Source organism: Strongylocentrotus purpuratus, unplaced genomic scaffold (genome assembly GCF_000002235.5).
Source record: "Strongylocentrotus purpuratus isolate Spur 01 unplaced genomic scaffold, Spur_5.0 spur5_scaffold_19, whole genome shotgun sequence".
In the NCBI taxonomy this organism is placed as follows: domain Eukaryota; kingdom Metazoa; phylum Echinodermata; class Echinoidea; order Camarodonta; family Strongylocentrotidae; genus Strongylocentrotus; species Strongylocentrotus purpuratus.
This window is the reverse complement of record NW_022145604.1, coordinates 12,820,831-12,844,440: the sequence shown is the minus strand read 5'-3', so window position 1 is coordinate 12,844,440 and position 23,610 is coordinate 12,820,831. Positions and strand designations below refer to the sequence as shown.

The 23,610-nt window shown below is 37.3% G+C and overlaps 1 protein-coding gene and 1 long non-coding RNA gene across 4 annotated transcripts in view; one reads left to right on the top strand and one right to left on the bottom strand.

The window, feature by feature from the left end:
* The window catches only part of LOC575804 (transmembrane protein 198), a 72,068-nt gene that overhangs the window by 40,872 nt on the left and 7,586 nt on the right, over window positions 1–23,610 (bottom strand). Inside the window, exon 2 of one of the 2 annotated variants that reach the window (XM_030990331.1) lies at window positions 16,000–16,078. The gene's annotated coding sequence lies outside the window, so the exon portion shown is untranslated. Of the gene's footprint in view, window positions 1–15,999; window positions 16,962–23,610 lie in introns of those variants that run through there. The other variant, XM_030990330.1, reaches the window with a different exon arrangement.
* LOC115926044 lies at window positions 3,730–7,466 on the top strand. Of its 2 annotated transcripts, none has more exons than XR_004064944.1 (4): window positions 3,730–3,897; window positions 5,062–5,158; window positions 5,444–5,686; window positions 6,046–7,466. It is a non-coding gene; the product is annotated as an uncharacterized LOC115926044 (long non-coding RNA). The 2 variants fall into 2 exon arrangements; XR_004064943.1 differs by having other exon boundaries at window positions 3,731–3,897; window positions 6,049–7,466.

Here is a 23,610-nt window from a genome sequence, read left to right as displayed (position 1 = left end):
ATACAGGGATGCTTCCATATATAGGCTCCAATTATGGATCACATAGCTATAGCACACACAGTAGGGTGCTTGATTGAAGATTTTAAAGGAAAGTACATGAAGTTCTCTCTCTCAACTTTCATGCGGTCATTGTGACAGGAAGGGTTTCGTTAAATGATATCCAGGGCTCGCTTTAGAAGAAGTAAAGATACAACTCCGTGCCTCAAAAGCTTGTGATAAGGACACACGCCAATCTTCATTTACGCGTTCGATCGCGAGATAGGCCCGGAGCTAATCTTCTTGACCCTGCGTATCTCCAAAAATGTTACAGCGAATCCATCAACGCTAATAGACCACAGAAAACAAAAAAATTCATGAAAATAATAATAAAAAAGAAGAGACTGCACATCATAAAACTTAGTCCATTCCCCATGAGAAATGACAATTCGTCCACGGCTAATTGAGTCACGCGACACCAATGGTCAAACGATTATAAACAAAAAAACGGCACAGAATCCTAATTTGGCAGGAAATCACGCTTCCTCGGCAGCGAGTGAGTTTGCGCCTGTTGCCAATTTGCCCCGGACCGCACACGCAGGCAAGAATGCGTTAGTGATTTCCTGGCAGGCGGGACGGTGGCGATGGCGCGAGAAGAAGGCAATGTAATTTGTTCGTCAAGGGCTCCCTGATAATTCTGGAACAAATTAGGGCTGGGATTAAGCCGCTTTTGATCTGAGGACAAGTACAGTGTATCTCTGACAAACAGTTTACAAACGGTTTATACATTCGGCTTCAACCACTCCACAGGAATCTGAAATGAATTGGGAATGTCAACTATCAGAGCTGCGTATTAGCGTTATAATTTCATTATTTACAGCTAGGGTCCTGGCTTGAACTTTAGGATGGAATAATAAATATGCGAGGCAGATGCGGTTGGTTAACATGCCACTATCATTAAGGATGAAAACTGTTATACTTGAAGATGTGTCTCCTTCGATGAAGATATCAAGCTTTTCCTGTCTTCGACTAATATCTGGTTATAATTCACAAAACATGTTTCTTACACGTAACTCGGCTTACACTTCTTATCAGGATTTTTACACTCTCCCACAGTTCTCACTAATAAAAAAGATACCAAATACACAGATGAATGAATACAGACTTTTACAGAGTACCGGTAGCCCTTGGAAGCTCTTGTGGGGGTGGGGGCGGGGGGGGAGTATATATATGATAAGTACAGGGAAATCTCACTTTTCCAAGGAGCTCTTGTAATGAAAATATATATTATTACTACTCCATACACTACTAATTTTAGGTCAGGGAAAAAAATACTTTAAACATTTCGGGGGCTACTTTTCAAGCTTGCTTGCATGAGAATAACACTCTTTAATTTGCTTTGCATTGAACTCTATGCAATTTTGGGGGGCTCTTTTGGGCATTTCTGGGGCTAATTCGCCCCGAGCCCCATGTATTTTTCCCCCTGTTTTACGTACAACAAAATCATATTAAAACCAATGAACAATACTACTAATAATACTACTACTACTACTGCCTGCTAGAACTACTATTAATTCATACTACTACTACTACTTCTAGAACTACTTCTACTACTGAAAAAATAACGACCGGCAACATTAATAATGGAAGTAAATTTCAACAAAAGAGGAAATATATTTAGATTCTGTACATGTACATGTAGGTATGCAGTTTGTCCCTCCACTATCAAGTTTGTAGCCTTGCTGCAAGTAGAATGCTATCACCTGCTGAGAGCCAGAAGGGCCTTAACTTACTCACTCCCTCACTCACATACACACACACACACACATGTGTACTTAAAGGTGAATGCCCTTTTGGCTCTAAGCAAACTGTATTATCCTGTTAGCAATCACCAACGGCGATGTGTATCTCAGGAAGCAAGCTTCTCAAAATAGATGGCAGTGATTGCATATTTAGGTCACCTATTTATTAATAAAAACAAATTTTCTCCAGCACTGTTGACTCTCTCATGTGTATGTATGGTGCACCACGCTCACTATATAAGTATGGTACATACCGTACATTTGATTATAAATCACATCAAAAAGTAGAGCACAAAAGAAGAGGCCACCTGCCACCATTGTAAGAAAAGTTGCCCATTTAAATTCTTTAAAAAAAGTGTTTATATATTTTTGTTGAAACTCCTTTTGTTCACAGTAAAATGCTGTGAGTTGAATGCTTTTAATGATTTTCATTGAATTAGTAAATGTGAGAATTTCTTTCTGCAACTTAATTTTTTAAAATTATATAATTACAATCTCTTGATCGAAATCTCTACAATAGAGATGACATGAACATTAAACCGATGATGCCCATTTATGGTAAAGTCAACATGGAATTGGAAAAAGGAATTCAAGACCCTACAGTAATAAACTGGCCAACTTGGCAATATAAACTTTTATCTTTCAATCAGTTATCACATACTTGTGTACTGTATGTACATAGTAAACACATTTATGCATCTTCTTTTCTAATATTATGTGTAAGACACTTCAGTACAAGACATCTGTTTTCAGTGAATCCATTGAGAATTCAGGGAAGGCAAATGGATGCAGCCTTTTTTTTTATAGGTAATGGGTGCCTCCCCCACCCCCCCCCCCCCCCCCCCCCCCCTCCACCCAGTTTCCAGGAACTACGCCACGCTCCCCAACATGATAACTCACAGTGTATCTGAATTTAATTAGAATGTGGTTTGTCATTGGAGAAGACACGACAGCAGATGTCATGTAGGTTGAGTCAATATCAATGTCATCTCAAGCCGCATGCATGCTCATCATATACAAGCAGATAATGTTACAAGAAGGCTAAAAATTAATTCAATCCTTTGTTTGAACAAACATCCAATGTTGCATATTCTCTATCAGGCAAACCAAATACAGAAATAACATATGTCACGGTTTAAAAATAAATAGGAGTAACGCTGGTTCACAACATCACCAATGCTACATTGTCGATGCAGATAAAGTCAGATAAGGGGAACTTGTTTAAACAAGGCTACCATGGGCTTTTCCTTTGTACTCCTATTTCATTTAAAGTTATTAGTATAAACTGAACATTCTCTGCCCTAGTATATAAACTTGTATTTTTATTTGCTTTTGCTTTGTTTTTGGGGGAAAATGAAATGAATAAACAAACACACAAACAAATGAATAATCGAATGATATCCTGATCCTCATACAATCATCTGACAACATATACAAGCATGAATACTGTATGGGCTACACCAAAACAGAATACCATCTTCGCCATCATGTCTTTTCTATTAGCAAAGCCATAGATATCACAATCAATTTCAAAATTAACATTTGCGAACTACATATCAAACCCCATTGATTGCATGCTAAATAAATTCAGATAAATTTATCTACAATTAATCCATAAAACTCAGATAAATACTTTCAGAATGCCAGATTTTGAGAGAAAAAACAAAATGGTGATAAAATTTGTGTCTTTAAAATTTGATTTATCTACAATTAATCCAAAAACTCGGATAAATACTTTCAGAATGCCAGATTTTTAAAGATTTTAAGAGAAAAACAAAATGATAAAATCGTCCCTGTTTTCACGAAGTGACGGTAGTGAGGAAAATCGCATACATTTTCACTTTTGATTTTTTTGCATTTTTGGACATCATTCACTAACATCTTGAACCTCACAAAATTTCAGATCATAATAATGTCTAATTATGTCGCTATGACGATGACGTAAACAAGAAAATGCATAGCTAAAGGATTTTCTGTTTTCACGAAGTGACGGCCAAGTACGCGCTTAACAGCCGTCAATTCGTGAAAACATCGTTTGCTCTTTTCCTGCTTTTAATATTTTCACGAAGTGACGGTAGTGAAAATTTCGCAGTTTGGAACAGTCACAGACCATGAAAAGGTGAGTTTTTAAACATTTTTTTAGGGTAAATTAATGTGGTACGCTCTTTTGATTCATTCTGATTCTTTGTAAGCCATAAATATGTCCATGAGCACAGAAATGTGTGAAAAATACACCGCCGTTCCACATTTCGCCCCATATACTTATTTTCATGTAAGTGAATAAAGGAGTGAAGTATCATGTGATCCAAAACTAAAAAGATCAACTTAGACTTAACAAATATGCATCTAGACTAAATAACTTAAGTGGAGAGTCTTTCTTATTTTGCTCCACACCAAATATTAATGCTATAAGGTTCTTTTTATATCTGATTAAGTTATAAATTTGAACAAAGTTTTACAGAAAGTTAGAGAGTAGATCTAGATCATCTAGACTCTAGAGACTAGAGTTTTACTTTTATTTTTTCAGTAATTTACTATTTAGCTAATTATAGATTTGATTTAGAGCCTAGAAATGTAGTTACTCTAGATCATCATTTTATAATTATCAGGTTATGTCAGCCACTACTCATCAATCTAGAATCTAGAGGTGAGTAGATCAGGATCTCGACAAGACTGAGACCTTTCTTGTAAGGTGCGCGTGCCTGGGGTTTAAGAAATTTCAGGGCTCCAAGCCCAAGGCCAACATCAACATGGCCAAGGGCAAAGGGAGTTATGAAAATTATCATCATGCTGAGCTGAGATGACCTGGGATGTAGCCCCTCCTGGTTAACTGTTAGTGTTAGGGAATTCAATGATTTGCCTTTCAAGCAAAGAAGGACATGGATGAACATTTAATTAAAAATTGAAAATTAGATACGGTCCTGCCCTGAAAATGAATAAATGGCACCATCCGAAAAAGGAATACTTTTTTTTTGAGACTGAAGTAATCATGAGTAGTCTACCTTTTGGGGAACAATGTCCACATGTTTAGCTTAGTTTCTCTCGTTATCTGTACTCTGTGTCTGTTATATTCAAAGGCAGCACTTTACTTTAGTACCCTTGGTCCCTCACCCTATACAAAAATTATTTTAAACAATTGTTCTTGATACCAACAAATGTTGCCCAACTCCACTTCGTGTTTTAAAGAATTTTCCAAGCAAGCACCATACCAGATGATGTACATGTCTCACTACCTACACTTCAGTGGTAATGAAATTATGATGATGTTTTTGCTTTCACTTAGTTTCAGATGCAGTAGATACAATTTGCTCTTATATGAAGGAAGCACTGGGAAAGTACATCTACTTTTCAAGAATGCCACAGGCCAGACACAAATCCAGGTGAGAATAGTTTCATGATCTGTTCAAGAAAATCACACTTTAGCAGCAAAGTACTAAAGCACACTCACTGCTTATGTGCATAGGGGTAGTTGTTGTTTGGTAGGGGCAATTGGAAAATTCTATTTTGGGGTAATGGGGGCAATTGAAAACTTCTGTTTGGGGTCAGTTATGCCTATTAATTAATTTGATGTACAAAAGATAATATTGGATTCATTTCCTTACCTCTGCTTGCAAAAAAATGAAAGAAAATAACTTGTAATTATTTCTTTCATTCAACAAAATTAGATTGGATACAGGGACCGACATGCTGGTAAGATGGGTCCTTGATAATTCACTGAACACAGAGCTGCAGATGTGACTCGGCATAGTGACCTAAGAGTGGGAGCGGTATGGAACCGTTGAAGCAATTCACCGAACACAGTCAGAGCTGCATGTGTGACTTGGCATGGTGACCCTTAAAGTCTCCTGACGGCTCCGATTGCGATTCTGATGACGACCCATTGTCTATGCTTGTGAGCGAGTCAAAAGGTATCTTTTTTCCTTCTTGATTTTTTCCCAATAGTTAAAATTTAAGATATTCTTAATTGTTTTTAATGCTTAGGTCTCTTAGTTAAGGGAATGAGTGGTCCTATCGAGGTCAGCATTATTTTTTTTTAAATCCTTATAAAAAAATTCCAATACTAAGGTGATACCACATAAAGTATTTAAGTTATTAAGAGACTCTCTAAAATTGGGTACCAAAACTACACATAATAATTTTGCCCAATCATAATGCACTGTAAAGTTTCCCTTTCATAATTGAAATTCTGATAATGATTTTATATTGATTTTGACTTGGACTTTTTTTATTATGATTTTTCTTTCTCTTATTTCCTTTTACTTTCAAGCAGTCTAGATCAAGGATCTTCTCTGCTTCAACCACTATCGCTTGGATGACATTATGTGTGAAGAAACTTGAAGGACTTGTGTTGAAGGGCATGCTTGAGAAACTAGAACCAATTACATTGATAGTTTTGGCAATGCTTCAATGTTTCAATACCTCAATCTCTCTTTTATACTGTTTGATTTTAAACATTTTGAATATCATAAATGAAGCAAACTCCACTCATAATTGTAATTGTGTGTACTAGTAATTACAATGAAATGGATTGATTATAAAATCAATGAATTGATTTAAAGCAAACTGGTAACATTTTCCATGAGTTCTGAAACAATTAACTGAATGGTCGTACAGGTGTCAGTTTTCTGTTACAGTATTGTAATGAACTCCTGCAAACATAAATCTTTAATATTCAAATGTATAGCTCAGAACTGCTATTTATCAGGTATACCTACCTCGATCAGTAATGCATATTAGAGTTTTCGATTCCAGTTCCATGAATCCTCATATTGTATCTTTGTATTGAAGAATTTGTTTATCCATTTTCTTTAAATGTTTGTATTCACAGGGGTTGATGCCTTCATTAGAACATGAATATAAGTTACATTTCAACAATTGGTTTTTCTCTCAAAACACAATGTTACTAGTTCACATTTAATGTTTTAATTTATTACTTCTATAGTCATTCTCATCATAATTGTATTTGGTACTTCAAACTATCCTATAATGATCATACAATATAATGTTGCTGTTTTGAATTGTATCTGTTTGATGAGAAATGAAATTGTTTAGTCAAATTGATATTTCCATGTTTATCATGCATTGTTTAGCTGATAATAGTTTAGTCAGAGATTACGTGTTTACCTGGGTGAAGACAACCTTTAAGCATTGGTAAACTTTGTAGCGTTTGAGACTGTGTACTAAATTTCATTGAAATACCTTAGAAAGAGATTGTGTAAACTGACTTGGTTCTGATACTCTACTCACAAGATATTTATGAAAAACAGTGATGAACAAAAAAGTAACGATGATGATTATATTAGTCATTTTTCCCATTGAAAAACTTCATGATACATGTAGTACATGTTTGTCGAGCATTTTGTATGTCACATGTGGCATTTACTCGCTACGATTGCTGAATAAACATGATAACCAAGTCGTAAATAAAGAATTAGATAAAGACATTTTAGCATATTTACAAGTACTGTATAATGAATGAAATAACCTTCGTATTCCGTGGATGTATGTAACTGATGAGTCTTTTCCACAAAACCCTAAATGTACATTTTAAAATGCAACACAGTATTGATGATAATTGATGATGATATGTTTGGTATGAATTATATAATATTTTTGAATTTATGCTCCATTTTCCACTTGCTGTTCTGGTTCCAAATGTTTGAATTAAAACTGCTCAGTCAAAATTCATTTTCTGTGTTTATATTGCAGAGTTGAGTAGTTAACTACAGATTATGGTCAATTATCAATACTTAATCTTTTTCCTTCATTCAAAAATATTTCTTAACATATTTGCTTTATTTCCTATCTGAAAAAATATATTTAGCTAGGCCCCTCTCTAAAATTTTAGAAATTCCTCATAGTAATAGAGTAGCAAAAGCCCTGATATCACTCGCATGAATTTCAACAAGAAATGGCAGAATTTGTGTGATATTAAGGGGAGATGGAGGGGGTAAAGAGAGACAGAGAGAGAGGGAGAGAGAGAGAGAGGGGGGGGGGGGGGAGACTACTTGAACGTGTTCTTAAGTGGAAAGTATAACTTTAGTGCAATCTTTAGTCCCTATACATACAATGTACCTGATAATTAAACCTCAAATAATATTAAATACATATCCATTTTTAGCCTAAGATTAAAGAGAATAGCTTATTAATCATTTTAAAAGCACTTAGTGCCAATATCCATCTGTGCTATTGATAGTTAATTTATTGTGAGCCGTAGCTTCGTGAACAAAAACTGACATCATACATCTAACATCATAATTATACAAAGAAGAAAAGGTGCTCTTATTTTATCCATACATATATTAAACAAGTAATTTTGCCGTATTTCAGTGTCTATCTCATGAAATTGCTTCACACAATAAAAATCCCATATGTTTTATACGCGCTCGGCTACGAGCCGTCACTTCGTGAAAACAAAATACAAGCGTTCTGCGTGATTTGTGTTTTCACGAAATGACGGTTAAGTTAAAAGTTCATACAGAGACATTCAGTTTATTCTTATCAATAAAAAAAAAATAGCTACCAAACGAGGAAAATGTACTCTATCTCTCAGTTCGCATTATTTTATCTGTACATCAATTAAATAAAACATAATGCCGTTTTTAGTGTCCATTTCGAGAATTCCATCCACAAGGGAAAAGTCCCATACGTTTTACGCGCGCGGCTACGTACCGTCACTTCGTGAAAACAAAATCAAAGCGTTCTATGCAATTTGTGTTTTCACGAAATGACGGTTGTGTTAACAGTTCACACAGAGAAATGAAAAATCAGCTACAGAAAGAGGAAAATGTACTCTTTCTCACAGTTTGAATTATTTTATCTGTACATCAATTAAACAAAACGTTTTGCCGTATTTAGTGTCCATTTCGGGAATTCCATCCACGAGAGAAAAATCCCATATGTTTTACGCGCGCGGCTACGTACCGTCACTTCGTGAAAACAAAATCACAGCGCGTCCTTGAATTTCGTGTTTTCACGAAGTGACGGTAATGTTTACAGCTCATTTCCCCCCAAAATATAAGAAATTATGGAAATATTTAAACATAGAACTAAACATTAAGATATTTTCTATCCAAGGATATAAAATTTATTTGCCTTTGATACATTAAAGAGGTTGAGATTATGGTTTGAAACTTTGAAAGCGATTTATTCAAAACTAACTTTCTTTTAGTTGCGCGCTCTACCGTCACTTCGTGAAAACAGGGACGAAATTTGTGTCTTTAAAATTTGATTTATCTACAATTAATCCAAAAACTCAGATAAATACTTTCAGAATGCCTTTCAAAATGCCAGATTTTGAGAGATTTTAAGAGAAAAACAAAATGATGATAAAATTTGTGCCTTCAAACTTTGATTTATATTTCACATATTTCAGGAGGAAGGGGGCACTTGATCTTTTTGGGTCACCCTTCCTCTTCAATTCTTTGATGACAATATCATGCCAGAATGTCTTGATCATCCCTGACAGTCATTATCTGGAATTCTGGATCAATCTCGGAAACCTTTACGTTTTATTCTCCTCTAATCATGCCATACAATTCAGGTTTAAAGATCCTACTGGCAGAAAACACTACAGACCCTCTTGACTCGACTCTGAACTTCGTTTTAATGACTCACTCAACTTCTAATGAATAACGAGACCCAGCAGAGGGTCGATTCTTAGTTCCAAAACCTCCTACTTCTAACCCTACTCTTGTACCCGGAAGATAAAGGTGCTGAAAACTTTAGTACCTTGGCCCTAATTAATGAGCAAATATTATCTTGAGGTCTGCTGATCAAAAAGAAATTATCAGATAATTAACAGAAATATTTAGATTTTGTGATCCACATCATCCTTCATTTTATCTTGAATGGTTTCTCTAAATTCTGTAATAGCTTGCCATTTACTTGTACTTCCTTAATCGACATGAATCAAGTCCCAATCCCATAAACGAGGCCCTGTAAAGTTTATTTATTAACCCCTTTTTTTATTTATTGTGGTTGAATTATAAACTGGAGCCTATCCATTGGTATCAAGTACTACTTACATTAAAGGGGAAGTCCACCCTGATATCAAGTTGGTTTAAATAGAAGCAGAAAATGAGACTAACAGCTAGGTTAGTGAAAGTTAGGGCATGATCTGATTCAAAATAAGAAACAAGAATTGTTTAAGTTGAGATTGGCGTTGTTCCGTGTGAGATTGCACAGAAGCTAGGAGAGTCACGTGCCACAAATCTGGAATCATTCACCGATGAAAACCACACTACAGAGGTGGGTTTTTTGTTTTTGTTTTTTTGTCGTGTTTGAGAGTAGCTGCTTAGCAACTGCCGACGATACACCAGAATGTGGGGATAATTGAAGATATTTGCTCGCAGTTTAAATACAGCTAATGTTCATTGTTATTATCCAAATGTGGTCTCCTGCTTTTTCCTTTTGTAACAGTATGAAACTTTTATTTTAACTAGAAACAAACTTTGTCAAACTTACATGTTATTCATTATATTTATTTGTATTTCTTTGTATTGATATGAAAAAGTGGAAATTAAAAAAAAAAAAAAAAAAAAATAATGTGCACATCATAGAATGTTTGTTGGCCAAACGCAAATTAAAAGCTGCATACCAGTACATGTACATTGTAAGCAACTGTACAACTAGCATTGGTTGATACAGACTTAGGATTTTCCTTGTTAAGAACCTCAAAGTGGATGTCCTCATACAGAAGTGCCTAACATTTAAAACGGCAGCAATTCGTATTTCTACATTTCCTAACAAGTCTGGAAGCTCTATTTTGGGATGAAACTTGGCATGCTTCGGCCCAGAACTTGCTTGTGTATGCCTTATCTCGGCAATCAACATGTTCACACTTGGCAAACCTTTTAACGCTTTAATCATAGCAACGTTTCCTGCCTAGCCAATAAGGAGTGTATTACATGGACGGAATAGTAGTGGAAAAGGTCTCTGGAAATACTCTTTATTGTTGACGTACAGCTTCCATCTTCACGATGGAAAATAGAGTTAAAGACAGATTTACAGGTACAGGTAAAATGCTCTTTTAAACTTGGATACAATGAAGCAACAAAATCTGTATGTATTTAATACTATGTATGACAATTATTAATTGTCATATCTTCCTTGAATTAACTTAAATCTGAATTGTATTACACACTTAGATTATTGGCAAGATCTCAGATTCAGAAGATGACTGGACAAGGTGAAATAAATTTTGAATGTTTTTTGTTTGTTTTTAATTTTCTATATGAATTACTTTAAATGCCACACCCACCTATACATTTCAGTGGGGACAGAAACAATAATTTGATTTAATATGAGCTGAATCTACAGATGAAAAATGTTCAATAAATCTTGTTAATTCCCATTGAATTATGCAGATAGTACCATTCATGCATGAAGAATTTTCAGTCTGGATTAAGTCTGGGTTCAACCCTCCTCTCCAAGCGAGTCAAGCTCCTCACAGAGCACATACCAAATTGATGCTGATGTACCTTTTTCTATCACTTTCGGGTTTGGGCCGGACCGAGTCCGGATTAAACCTGTACGGACCCCTTCATATGAAAGGGGTCGTAGGGTTAGATAGACAGTCAACAGTTAGCTATGGCAGGAAGATAGGCGTCTGTGTTCTGATAAGGATCAGATGCATCCATTCTATACCCCCTTTCAAAAGATGAAACATCAAGGGAATAATGGTGAGGAAAGACCATAATGAGCTGCAAGGGTGCATCCATGTTTTAAATTGGCCATCATTGGCTTTGTTCACACGCAGCGGTCCACCTGCTAACTTTTTTTGGGGGGGGGGGGGGATGGGGTTGAGATTCTATAATAATTATTGTTGTTGTTGTTATTGTTATTACGTAGTTTGCTATTTTGTCTGCGAGTGCAAGAATGGCAAGGGTGTATTCATGTTTGAATTTTGGGTGTGTGTTGGGGGGGGGGGTAGAGATGGGGCCAAAATTTATTAGGGATGTATGCATGTGAAAAAATATGTGGCAAAGAACATTGATAATAGTGATTTTCTAAACAATCTATATACAGTAGATTTTAATTATGCCTCATTCATAGTTCATACAACTTTTAACAAGAGTGTTAAAGTGAAAAAAATAAAATAAATGATGTATCGTAAGATTTGAATAAAGGACACCCAGAAATTCATTTTTTCCATCTAAACTATTTAAGAATCTCTAATAACTCAAATTCTGATCAGGACTCAAAAGGCATTTATAAAAAATCAATGCCTGCCGGTAATCATAATAATTTGCTGTGCCCTCTCAGATCTAATGAAGGTCAAGGGAGTGCTTCATATCTACAAGGTCAGTGGAAATGAGTGGAAATCCAATGTGAAATTTCAATCGGACTTAGTTTCTTCGTTATGTGTGCGAATGTGCCTATTTTCTCTAGATCCATGATATCAACTGATGACCCTATTCCTTACAACAAGTTCTCAGCATGAAGTATGAACAGGGCAAGCTAGGATTTGAAGTGTGCTTGACAGTGCCGACCAAAGAGGCTGAATGAGTCAGGCGAAGAGTATGTCTTTGAGCGGAATCGATGGACAGCGTGACAGTAGCTAGGGGGCCAAAACGGGGATCTCTCTTCAACTATACTTCGTGTGAGTGTGCGTTCAGATAACACGTTTTCAAGTGATTTTTCATCGGTCATATAAATAAACGTGTTTAAAAACGCAAACATGAAACGCTGAAAAAGATGCGTTTTGTATCGTGATTCTGCAGAGACACGATCGCTAAAAATGGCTTGAACAAATGGAGATCTCAATCATGATTCTACAGTATGATGTTATTATCGTGGCCTGAGTCGACCGCAAACAAATTCAAAAAGCATGCAGCAAAGTTGACCTATACTTCCTGGGTCAAACTGCATAGTGTGATGAGCAGTGGCTGGGCTTGAAACGAGCTAGAATCAGCGTTGATGAAAAATCACTTGAACGCTCTCCCGCAGTAACCGTGTTTCGATTTGTGATTCACGTTTGTGATTCTAGCTTCAAAAAATCGCTTGAACACAATATCAACTTTGTCTGAATGCGACCCACATGCAGGATATACGAGAATGGTCTATCAAGGACCACCTAGTGAACAAAGTGGATGGTGAACTTTTCAACTCTACATATGATTTTATTCATATGCCATGATTTCCATGTACATACCGGTACAGTTCAGATGTATCCTTTTCATCCCAAGTTCCTTCTTCATCCCCTCACTTTGATATCACAAAAAATATAAAATGGATTCCTAGTTCTTCCTCAAGAGTATTTAAAGCCCGGCAGTACTAGTTTGGCAAGAGGGGATTAGAGCTTCCTGCATGGTCACTGACATGTAGTTATCTCATCAACTCAGTTCTCAATTAACATAAGAAAAAGGGGATCATGGGGGATTAAGTAGTGCAGTGGGGCTTTAAAAACAAGTGAGTGCCATAGAGGTGATGTGGTCACCAGACAGTAGATCTCAAGGTACAGGGTTCAGTACTAACATCCTTCGGCATGATGTTAATCTATAGTTGCCACTCTCCACCCTGGTGTAAATGGGTACCTGAAGTGCCCGAGAGCTAGTTACATGAGGGGGGGGGGGGGGGTGATATCGCGCGACAAATATTAGTGTTAATATATAAGAAGCCATTATTATTATCATCATATAGTATGCTATGTTTTTGTCTGCTGAGTGCAAGACGGGCAATAAGTGTGGTTTGGCCCTCAATATATTCATGATTGTTGTCAGTTTATGCCTATATTTCTTTTGACTTATTTCATGCCCCCCCCCCCCTAATAAGAAAAAAAAAGGAATATACCTGTGTGAAATATCAAAAAAGGAGGTGGACAGAAAAAAAGAAAACAGAAGGAAAGTTAAACAAATAGTGAAAGTACTGAATAGAGTGTGACTACACATGTATGAACTATGAAAGTGAATATTATTTTATGATGGCTAGAATTTTGCCTACCCCTTGCTAATTCAAGCTTCAATCTCGGAGGAAGAAAAGCATTTTATGATTGATGGTCACAAAGCTCTGAAACAAAGAGATCGCTCTCACCAAGCTGGTGCTGTATACCACTAGGCTTTCCAATCATGGCAGGGTAAACCAGGCGGAGACCAAGCAATTTTCACAATCAGTATTACAGTGGCGGGTCCATGATTCTCTGGTTAGGGGAGTGGGGGGGGGGGGGGGGAGAACGTCCACAAATTCTGTGGCAAGAAAAAAAAGATCAGCGGCCCTCTTCTTCCTCCTTTTCTCCACTCCTTTTTGGGGTTTGGGGGATAAGGGTTGGGGGAAGGGTAGGGGAAAGGGTTGGGGGAAGGGTTGGGGATAAGGTTGGGGGGGGGGGGGGAGAGCACCCTGTTCCCTCCTGGATCTGCCAGTGCATTAAATCCATCTATAAATATGGAGGGTTTTACGCCTGGGCTGAGACGGAACAAATCAGATGGACACCTCGCAGCCAAACAACCAATCAACAGGATGGGCCGTCCGTATAACTGTCTCTAGACCTGTCCTCATCAGCTCCAGTTTGCCAAATAACCCGCTATTTTCAGACTCGGGATATTATCGCGAAGCTCGAAATTGCGTCTTCACCAGACCGATACGCTCAATACAAACTAGCTCGGGAGGGCGCAAATTATAGCCTGCTATTTCCCAAATAGCGGAATATTTTGGAAACATGACCAAGATTTCTTGGGATATTTTCTCAACCAAATATCCCACTAATTTCAACTGCAGGCTGATGATGAAGGCGCAAATCAACTGGTTAATTTGCCATCGGGATAGTTGAATAAGGGGTTATTTGGCAAACTTGAGCTGATTAAGACAGGCTATACTGTCCCAGAGTGTTACCATCATTTCAAGCAACCAACCATGAAATACAATCCATACGCAGCGATCGCTCGTTCCTCATCCAGTTTCGGCTAGCCTGGTTTAGATGCAATTAGTTTCTGTCCGATTACTAGCCTCAAGAAGAAAAAAAATCTGCATTCGGTGTAGAATAACCACACATTGTACTTGTATAACAATGGAATATAGTAACCTACTTACATCCATTGCAGATCAATCTATGCATGTGTATGGACAACAATTTAAGTAGGCCCTATTTTTTAAAATTATTTATTTATTTATTTATTAAAACACAAAACAACAACAACAACAGGAACAAAAATAGACTTTGAACATTAATAAAATCACCTGCCGACATAAAAGCCTGCAAGAATACTATAATGTAAGTATTTCAGAATGATAGTGTATTTTAAAAATACATTGATTTCAATCATCGACCATTGATCATACAAGGATTCAGACACAATTGTTGGATTTGAACATCCCTCTCGCATTCACAATTTGACTGATGTACCAAAAGACCTTTCACATACTTCACCTGCAATCCTGCTAATTATTTATTTTGCACATTCGTAAATGAAAATACAGTCAACAGCTAAATTATTCATACCCTTGCCAAGTTTTTGTAATTTTTAAAGTAATTTAAGGGAGAGAGAGGGGGAATAGGGAGGGAGAGAAAGAGAGGGAAGAGAAAGAGAGAGGAAGAGAAAGAGAGAGGGAGAGGGAGAGACAGAGAGGGGAGAGAGAGAGGGGATAGAAAGAGAGAGGGAGAGAAGGGAAGGAGGAAGAGAATGCTACATGTGTAAAAAGGGGAAAAGAGAGAAAGAACGAGGAAGAAAAGAAAGAGGAAAGAAAGTTAACAATGAAGAGACAGGAGCTGTCAAAAAGCAGGAAGGGAGCAACTCTCTGACTGGGCTTACGATCCTCAAACCACATACAAACTAGGCCTGTCTCCATCAGCCAGAGTTTTGCCAAATATTAATAACCCGCTATTTTCAGACTCTGGATATTATCCCAAGCTCGAAATTGCGTCTTCACTCTTCACCAGACCAGAGCTTTGTGTATTTTGTTTTGTATAGTGCCTTGAGAAATTAAAAAATTGCGCTTTATTGCCTTTATAATAATATTATTATTATTATTTATTATTATTAATACGATCATCACAAACCTAGCTCGGACAGGCGCAAATTAGCCCCCTATTTCCCAATTAGCGGGATATTTCGGAAACAAGACCAAGATTTCTCAGGATATTTTCTCGACCAAATATCCCGCTAATTGCAACTGCAGGCTGATGAAGACACATCAACTGGCTTATTTGCAATCGCAACCGTTAAAATAGCTAGTTATTTGGCAAACTCAAGCTGATGAAAACAGGCCTACTTACTGGTCTACTTACTGGTCAAAGTACGGGGGAAGTGCCTTGAATGGGAAATCAAAATGACATCACTCCGAGTCGAGTCGAGGCAAGCCAATTCCTGACAATCGAACAAACAGATTTAGCCAATCAGCGGCCTTTGATAGAATCAACGAACATAAACTGGAACAGAGTGATGTGGCTACATTCTCTAAACGTAATCTAATAATACGACTGCCGTTTGGAAGCCTGGAATGCTTCTAAAATTCATAAAAATGCAGTGAGTCAGAAATCATTTTGTAACCAAGTAAAGGAATGTTTTGATTGATAAAAAGTGCTCCATGAATAGTCACGCAAATAGAAAGCTGCATCTATAGATACGGTTAAAACCGTTTAATAAATATGTACAAAACATCTACGTGTACATTGGTTTTTGAAAACTTGAAAACTCATGCAAAGGCCAGTAAAGGCTGTTGAGTGGGATATTCAATTTTATTCATTACAGAAAATTTGACAAAAAATATCTCAGGTTTTTAAAGCAAATATATGCTTTTCTTTTTCTTCATCTTTCTTTTTTTTCATAAATCATACACAATATGCATTATGCAGTAGAAAGGAAAGGTTCAGTCATTTTCTTTGGTCTTTGCTTTCTAAATTACTTTCAGTCACTGCACTACAGCCTAAATACCAAGGAAGGACAAAGAGCTAGCAAATCATAATAAACCTATCCAAAAATGGCAGGTACAAGGGCATACAGTGCCATACCAAGAAGTTACTCTTGGCCATACACATTATAAAAGAATTTCATATCCTGAAAGCCCAAAGGGGCATTACATAACTCAATACGTGTAACTCAATACATGCATAATTGTACGCACAGTTCTTATGAGACAATTTACGACCATGAAAGGAAGGCGCTCCTTTTTACAAGATGCAGATGATCTCTTTAGACTGCAGAGAGCCAGAAGGACGTTGGCTCAATGTAATTTACAAGGGATCTAGATTACTAGAACAAACATCCTTGGCTTTAGCCGAGTTAAAGGTAAAGACCAGTAATGGTCATGCGATTGCATTGTGAAAGAAACGTTGTGGAATCGATCAGAAAAGGTTGATCATCTAGCATCTAGCATCTGCAAGGTTCTGGAATCATCAAAATGATAAGAAATTTGGCCCATTCTTCGTAAAGTTACAAGCACTATACACAGAAAGATGTATATGGGACTACCCTATCTCTCTCACCAGACCATGAGAGAAATAAATTTACCAAATATATGAATTAGTAGGCGGTTTCCCGGCAAATTTTTTATCATCATGTATTAGTCAAAACATATTCTTTCACATGATTGGTAATGAGAGCTTCCATTTCATTTTTTGAAATTGGGGCGTTGCCAATACTGGTCTTTACCTTTAAGGTTCTACAATACAATTCTAACTTGTTGAAATAATACCAAATAAATAAATAAATAAATACAAGATAATTTCATTTGCAGAGGGAGAGCCAGAGGGTTGTTAACTGATACACTTGACATTCACTTTAACACATAAAGTAAGGCTTTTTTGGCTCTCAGCTAATAATTTATTAATAAACAAAGACTCAAGAGTCATACAGATGGTACTCCTTGTTCCCAAGATAATTTCATCTGCAGAGTGCAAAGTCAGAAGGGCATTACCTTTAACTTTAAAGCCTGTCTGCACTAGTTTGGCCAGGGGGATTAGACCTCCCTGCATGGTCATTAACAGGTGGTTATCTCATCAAATCAGCTCTAAAAAAACATAAGAAAAAGGGGAACATGGGGGACCAACAGGCACCGATTAGGCATTGTTTGCTAAGAGGGCGCAAGTAGCTATAAGTAGTGCAGTGGGGCTTTAATGTATACTGTACATGTGCATTTACATCGTATGTATTGTAACATAGATTTAACGCCCTTCTGGCTCTCAACAGGCAATTAATTAATGTTGAGAGTCTCGAGAAGGAATTCCTTATTTTAAATCCAAGATGATAGGGGGAAGAATGGTTTATGCTCATCTAACATGTCTGGTTCAATGGGGAATGGAAAAGCCTTCCAAGCTGACAGTAAATGGTTTCCTGCAGGCTATTCTCGTAGTAATTATAGTATTGCTTGTTGTATATATTAAACCCTGTGTTCATACTAGCAGAAGTCATTGTATCACTATACAAGAATCATGTAGCTATACGACAAGTAATGAACCTTGCTTCTACATGTAGTGCGAACCTTGTATAAAATAAGTGTTGTACCGGTATATCTAGTGAAAGGAGCATCGGTTTGAAAGAAAACTTGATAACAAATCAGGGTTCAGTTCTAGTATGTACAGTACGTCAGAGTATACAAAAATCGTATAACTGGGCGGAACTGATTGGCTGCTGAGCCATGTTACCATGGTAGTTGCCATTGATGGCAAAGTTACCATCAATGGTAAGTTTTATGCAGCAGGGCCCAGCTGTCATGTCAACTGATCTCATCAAAATTAATGCTTCGCATGACGTTTCTTTATGTTTTTATCCATCGTGTGTATACATGTACGCTCCTTAAACGTAGTTTCCTTACACAGAATTTCATCCCTAAGTCTGGGGTCTGATGAAGCTATAAGTGATTGATCTTCCTCCCTTCCTGAGCTGTCAGGTTGATTCTGATGATGCCTTCCAGCCACCCATCATCATCCTTTCATCCTCATTATGATGAAAGGAAGAAGGCAGTGATGAGAAGATGAGAAGAAGAAGAAGAGAAAGGAAGGGGAAGTCATAAGGAAGGGGAAGCCATGAGAGAGGAGAAGACATCTTTGCAGCTTTTGCTCATCACTCATATTCTTCACAAAGGGTTCTGATTGAATGTACATGTATGTAAGGGTTATGTGCAATGGGCCTACAGTATGTCAAGTTTTCAGGATTTGGGGGTCTGGTCTGGAGTTAAAGAGAAGGTTGAGTTCTGGGGAGAGGTGAAAGATAATTTGTAAGAGTTTTTATTGTTATTATGCAAGTGTGGAAGAACATCAGATAAAAAAAAAGTTCCCTGAAAAGCATGGCATGGCATGGTAACTTTACGAAGACTGGGCAAAATTTCTTATCATTTTGATGATTCCAGAACCTTGCAGTACACACCAATACTTACATGCTAGATGATCACCCTTTTCTGATCGATTCCACATCGGTTTTTTCACAATGCAATTGCATGACCAGAACTCAACTTTATCTTTAAATCTCCAGGGCCCACGTGCTTTGGCCCCTATAGTGTCAAGCCCTGCACCATACTTTTTCTTCTGGAAAGTACACAGGAGCAAAGAGTGACAAAGCTCTGGAAAGCTATTAAAAACTATTTTATAAACTTTTAAAAAGTGACTGCAACAAATCTCACTACTGCGAAAATACAATAGAACAATCTACCCCTTCAACTCCCCCTCCTTCATCTCATCTCTCAAATATCCTCAAAAAAAAAGAAACAAGGGGGGAAGAAAGGACTTTCCCCATTCTGTTGAATTCTTGATGACTCACAAAATAACCCTTCCCCTGTGAACCCCCCCCCCCCCCTCCCCAGACTCCTTAGGGCTGACCTCACCTCAAATATAGAGGACCTTGCCGCAAACCAAAACTTTTCCTTTCCCTTCACAAAACCGACACCCCCTTTCCTCTCGGAAAAAGGTATGACTTGACGGACCAATTACAATGATTGATAGTCCAGATCAAGATCGAATTACTGAAGAAAAAAAAAGAAAGAAAGAAATATCAGTAGGCAAGGAGAGTGAATCATAATGCAGGTTTGATTGTTCTTGCAGTGTCCATATGAGATATGATCTCGGTTTGACAACATTCATATAGGTATGGGGACCCTAAAGCAAGGCAGATGTTTTATCGAATCTGAATCACTGAATGTTTAACTATCAGGAGTGACAGATAGAGAAAGAGGGAGATAGACGAGGAAAATGTCATAGATACGTTTGTACATCTAGTTTACCAACAACAATGGGCAGACAGTCTGAATGATGCCTTTGTGAGAAACAAACGAGAATAGCAGGAAGAAAACAACAACAACAAACAAACAAACAAAGAGAAGGAGAAAATACAAGTATTTAAACAGGTGAACACAGAACACCAAGAAAACACCCCCAAAAAGCTGGAAAGAGAAGGAGAATAAGAAAGGAAATATACAGAGGTAGGTACATTTGTACATGTATCATTAGCAGATTACAAAACAAATCAGAAGAGCTTAGCCTTTATAGAACAAAATGTTGAAAGAAATTTGACATCCCATACAATGCAAGGGACGGTTTGAAGATGGAGACCATAACAATAAGAAGTTCAAGTAAAATTGAGATGAAACAAGAGAATGTTGAAATTAAAGGATAGAACAAGATAGACAAATAAACACAGATCAGTCTTTAAAATTAAGGTCAAGCTATTGTTGACATGTTGTCTTTCAATTGGTGTCTACAGGCGTCCCTCTCGGACAGTGAACTACGTCTCATCTCAAGTTAAATGTCAAGATTCGTGAACAAGTCACCAAGGTCACGACGTGGACAAACTTTCTTCTTAAGCCTGTCTTCATCAGCTCGAGTTAGCCAAATAACCCGGTGTTTTCAGACTCGGGATATTATCCCTAAGCTCAAAATTGCGTTCTCATTCTGGTCTAGCTGTCCCTTTGGAATAAGCTGCCACTTAGTATTCATAATTTAACTGCCCTTCATGACTTCAAAGTTGCTCTAAAAACCCATCTCTTTCTAAACAGTGCTATTTAATCATGTCAATATAACGTAATAATTTGTGTTGTTTTAGTTTACTTTATTTTAGTTAAGAAAGTTATATTTTTGTGATAGTAATATGTACAGCGCCATGAGCGTCAGAGCCTGGCGGATACCAGCGCTATATAAATATCCATATTATTATTTGGCAAACTTCTGCTAATGAAGACAGGCCTTCTTGAAGTTTTATAGCAACGACCCTACGAGGTGAACACCCTGCTATAGGCCTATATCCCATTTCCACCATCATGGTCCATTTCAACGACGGACGAACTTCTCCAGACTAAATATCAACAGAAGTCACTCCTCCTACATGCACTAGTTTCCAACAAGACACGTGCAATGTCTTAGAAAGTGCTCTGGGCCGTAATTCCATATCATCGTCATTTTATAAATAGATGCGAGCAGATGGCTTTGTTTTAGGGTTGCATTCTTCTTTTCCGAATAGTGTACAAAGACTGCTTCATTTCAACTGAACGTGCTTAAACAGCATACCTAGAGGCGCGTGACAGGAAAATGTTGGGGTTGTCACCGAACGGCCTTTTTAAATAAATGAGAGGAAGTAAAATGTACAAGATATTTATTTCAATTTGCCACTCTCCACCCAGGTGTTATGGGTTCCTAGTAGGATACGATTGTTAATATGGTTGGATTGGCATGTGTTTGTTTTGTGTGTATGATATATGTTATATGATATGTGCATGATATATGCAGTGCAATGAAATTATGCCCTAAACCTCTGTTGTCAGAAGATTGTATCACATTATAATGTACATGTCGGTAATAAAGTGTTGGAAACTTGGAATATTGCTTTGTGCAAACATTGCACATTACAATACAAATGCAAAGGAGAGAAGATGTTTAATGTTTGACTAATGGGTGGGCGTGTTCCTTTCACTACTCATACAGGTGTGAGGTGACTCGGGAGCGTGTAAACAGTACATCAACCGTATAAATTAACATGACTGCCCTGCCCTGCCCTTATTTCCATGCACTGTATACACAAGGTGCATCTAATGTTCAAGATTATATTTGCAAATGTCTGGCCATTTAAAGCCGGTCTGTACTAGTTTTGCCAGGGGGGATTAGCCCGCCCTGCAAGGTCACTGACAGGTGGTTATCTGATCAAATCAGCTCTCAATTAACATTCTGAGAAAAAGGGGATCATGGGGGGTCAACGGGCACCGATTAGGCATTGTTTGCTATATAGAGGGCGCAAGTAGCTATAAGTAGCGCAGTGGGGCTTTACGATTAGATAAGAGTGAACATAGGCCTACATAATGCAAAGCTGCCAACCTTTCACATACAAAAATAGAATCTCTCAAGGCAAAATTAGAAATACATTCTATTTTGCATACTTTTCATACAGAGTATTTCAAAAAAAGAGAGGAACCTAGGCTAGGGTTCATAACAATAGCTTGAAGACCAAAAAATAGGAATCATTCCTCCAAAATAGGAAAGGTCCGCAGCTATGCAGTATGTACAATAAGTTTGTCCCCTTTCACTTCAGTGTAGCTGCATGTGATTCGCAGTGAGGTACACAACTAAATTTCCTTCTCAGATTATGGCAAATGACTTACTCATAGATCGGGATTCCTGGAATATTATTCATAAAAGAAAAAACCACAGTTTGGGTTTGATCTTGAATCCATCCGTCTTGATTCCAAAACTCATGCCATCTCCAGAGAGATCAAATCTCTGAAGCAAGGAGGCCAGAGGGCAAACTGAAGACCTGTTTACACATCCCAAACACCACGTTGAAAAATCATTGATTTTGTGGTCTATCATTTACACTAACTGGAAAAAAACGTTGAAGTTTGCTCGTACCAATTTTGTTGGTGAGTCGTGCACATCGTTAGCATGGAAGCGAGGATAGTGACGTGACCAAAAATCGGTATCTTCCGAGGTTTGCTTTTACAATGCAAAAGAATCGGTGAAAATTTGGTTGCTGTTGAAAAAAAACCACACTCTACAGGTGGATTTCGAAGAAAGAAAAATTACAAAAGAGAAAAAAAGATTTTTTAATTTTTTTATTTTTGCTATGCATCTACCCGCGAAAACACTGGAATGTGAGAAAAATTGATGTTTTTTGGTTGCAGTGTGAATGAGCTATTTAATAAGAACAACACTTTTGGATGACTTTGTGGTTCGGTGAATTCTATTTCACATCGTACACTAGGGCATGACTCAATCAGATCATAGTAGGTCCATGATCAGATTGAGCCATTCATTACAAGTTCAAGCAATGTTCTTCTTCTTACTCACTGCTTGAGAAGGTATTTGGTTTGTGGTAGGTGCAAGGTGTAACCAAGTCCTTCTGTATGAATACATTACAGTAGCTCTAAATATACATGTACAGGTGTACATGTGTATGGTTACAAAATGCGGATACTTCAGCCTCAACTTCTGGACCTACCGGTATACAGTGCATATGCTGCTGCATGCGGGATTATACATGTACATGTACGTGTATTCATACAATCTACAGTAAAACATTGTGCAATAATGTTACAATGAATATAATAAAAGGCATTTTAATCTGAGCTGTTGGTTTTAAATACTTTGAATTTATCTTTTCCTACTTCACATCTTAATCATGATACTCTCTAAAAAAAAAATCGAGTGATCACGGACGTCACTCCTCTGGAGAGTGAAAATGTAGTGAAAATAGAGTGAACATTCACTCTTTTCTTCTTAGAGAGCACTCTAAAATCAATCGATTTTCACTCCTAAACAACTGATCACGGACGTCACTCCCAAGAAAGTGAAAATAGAGTGAAAATTCACTCTTTTTTTTTAAGAGAGTACAATACAATACAATTAGTTCATCAATAACAAACATTTCTTCAACAACAACAAAAAAAAAAAATGGGGGGGGGGGGAATCTGAGGAAACCTACAT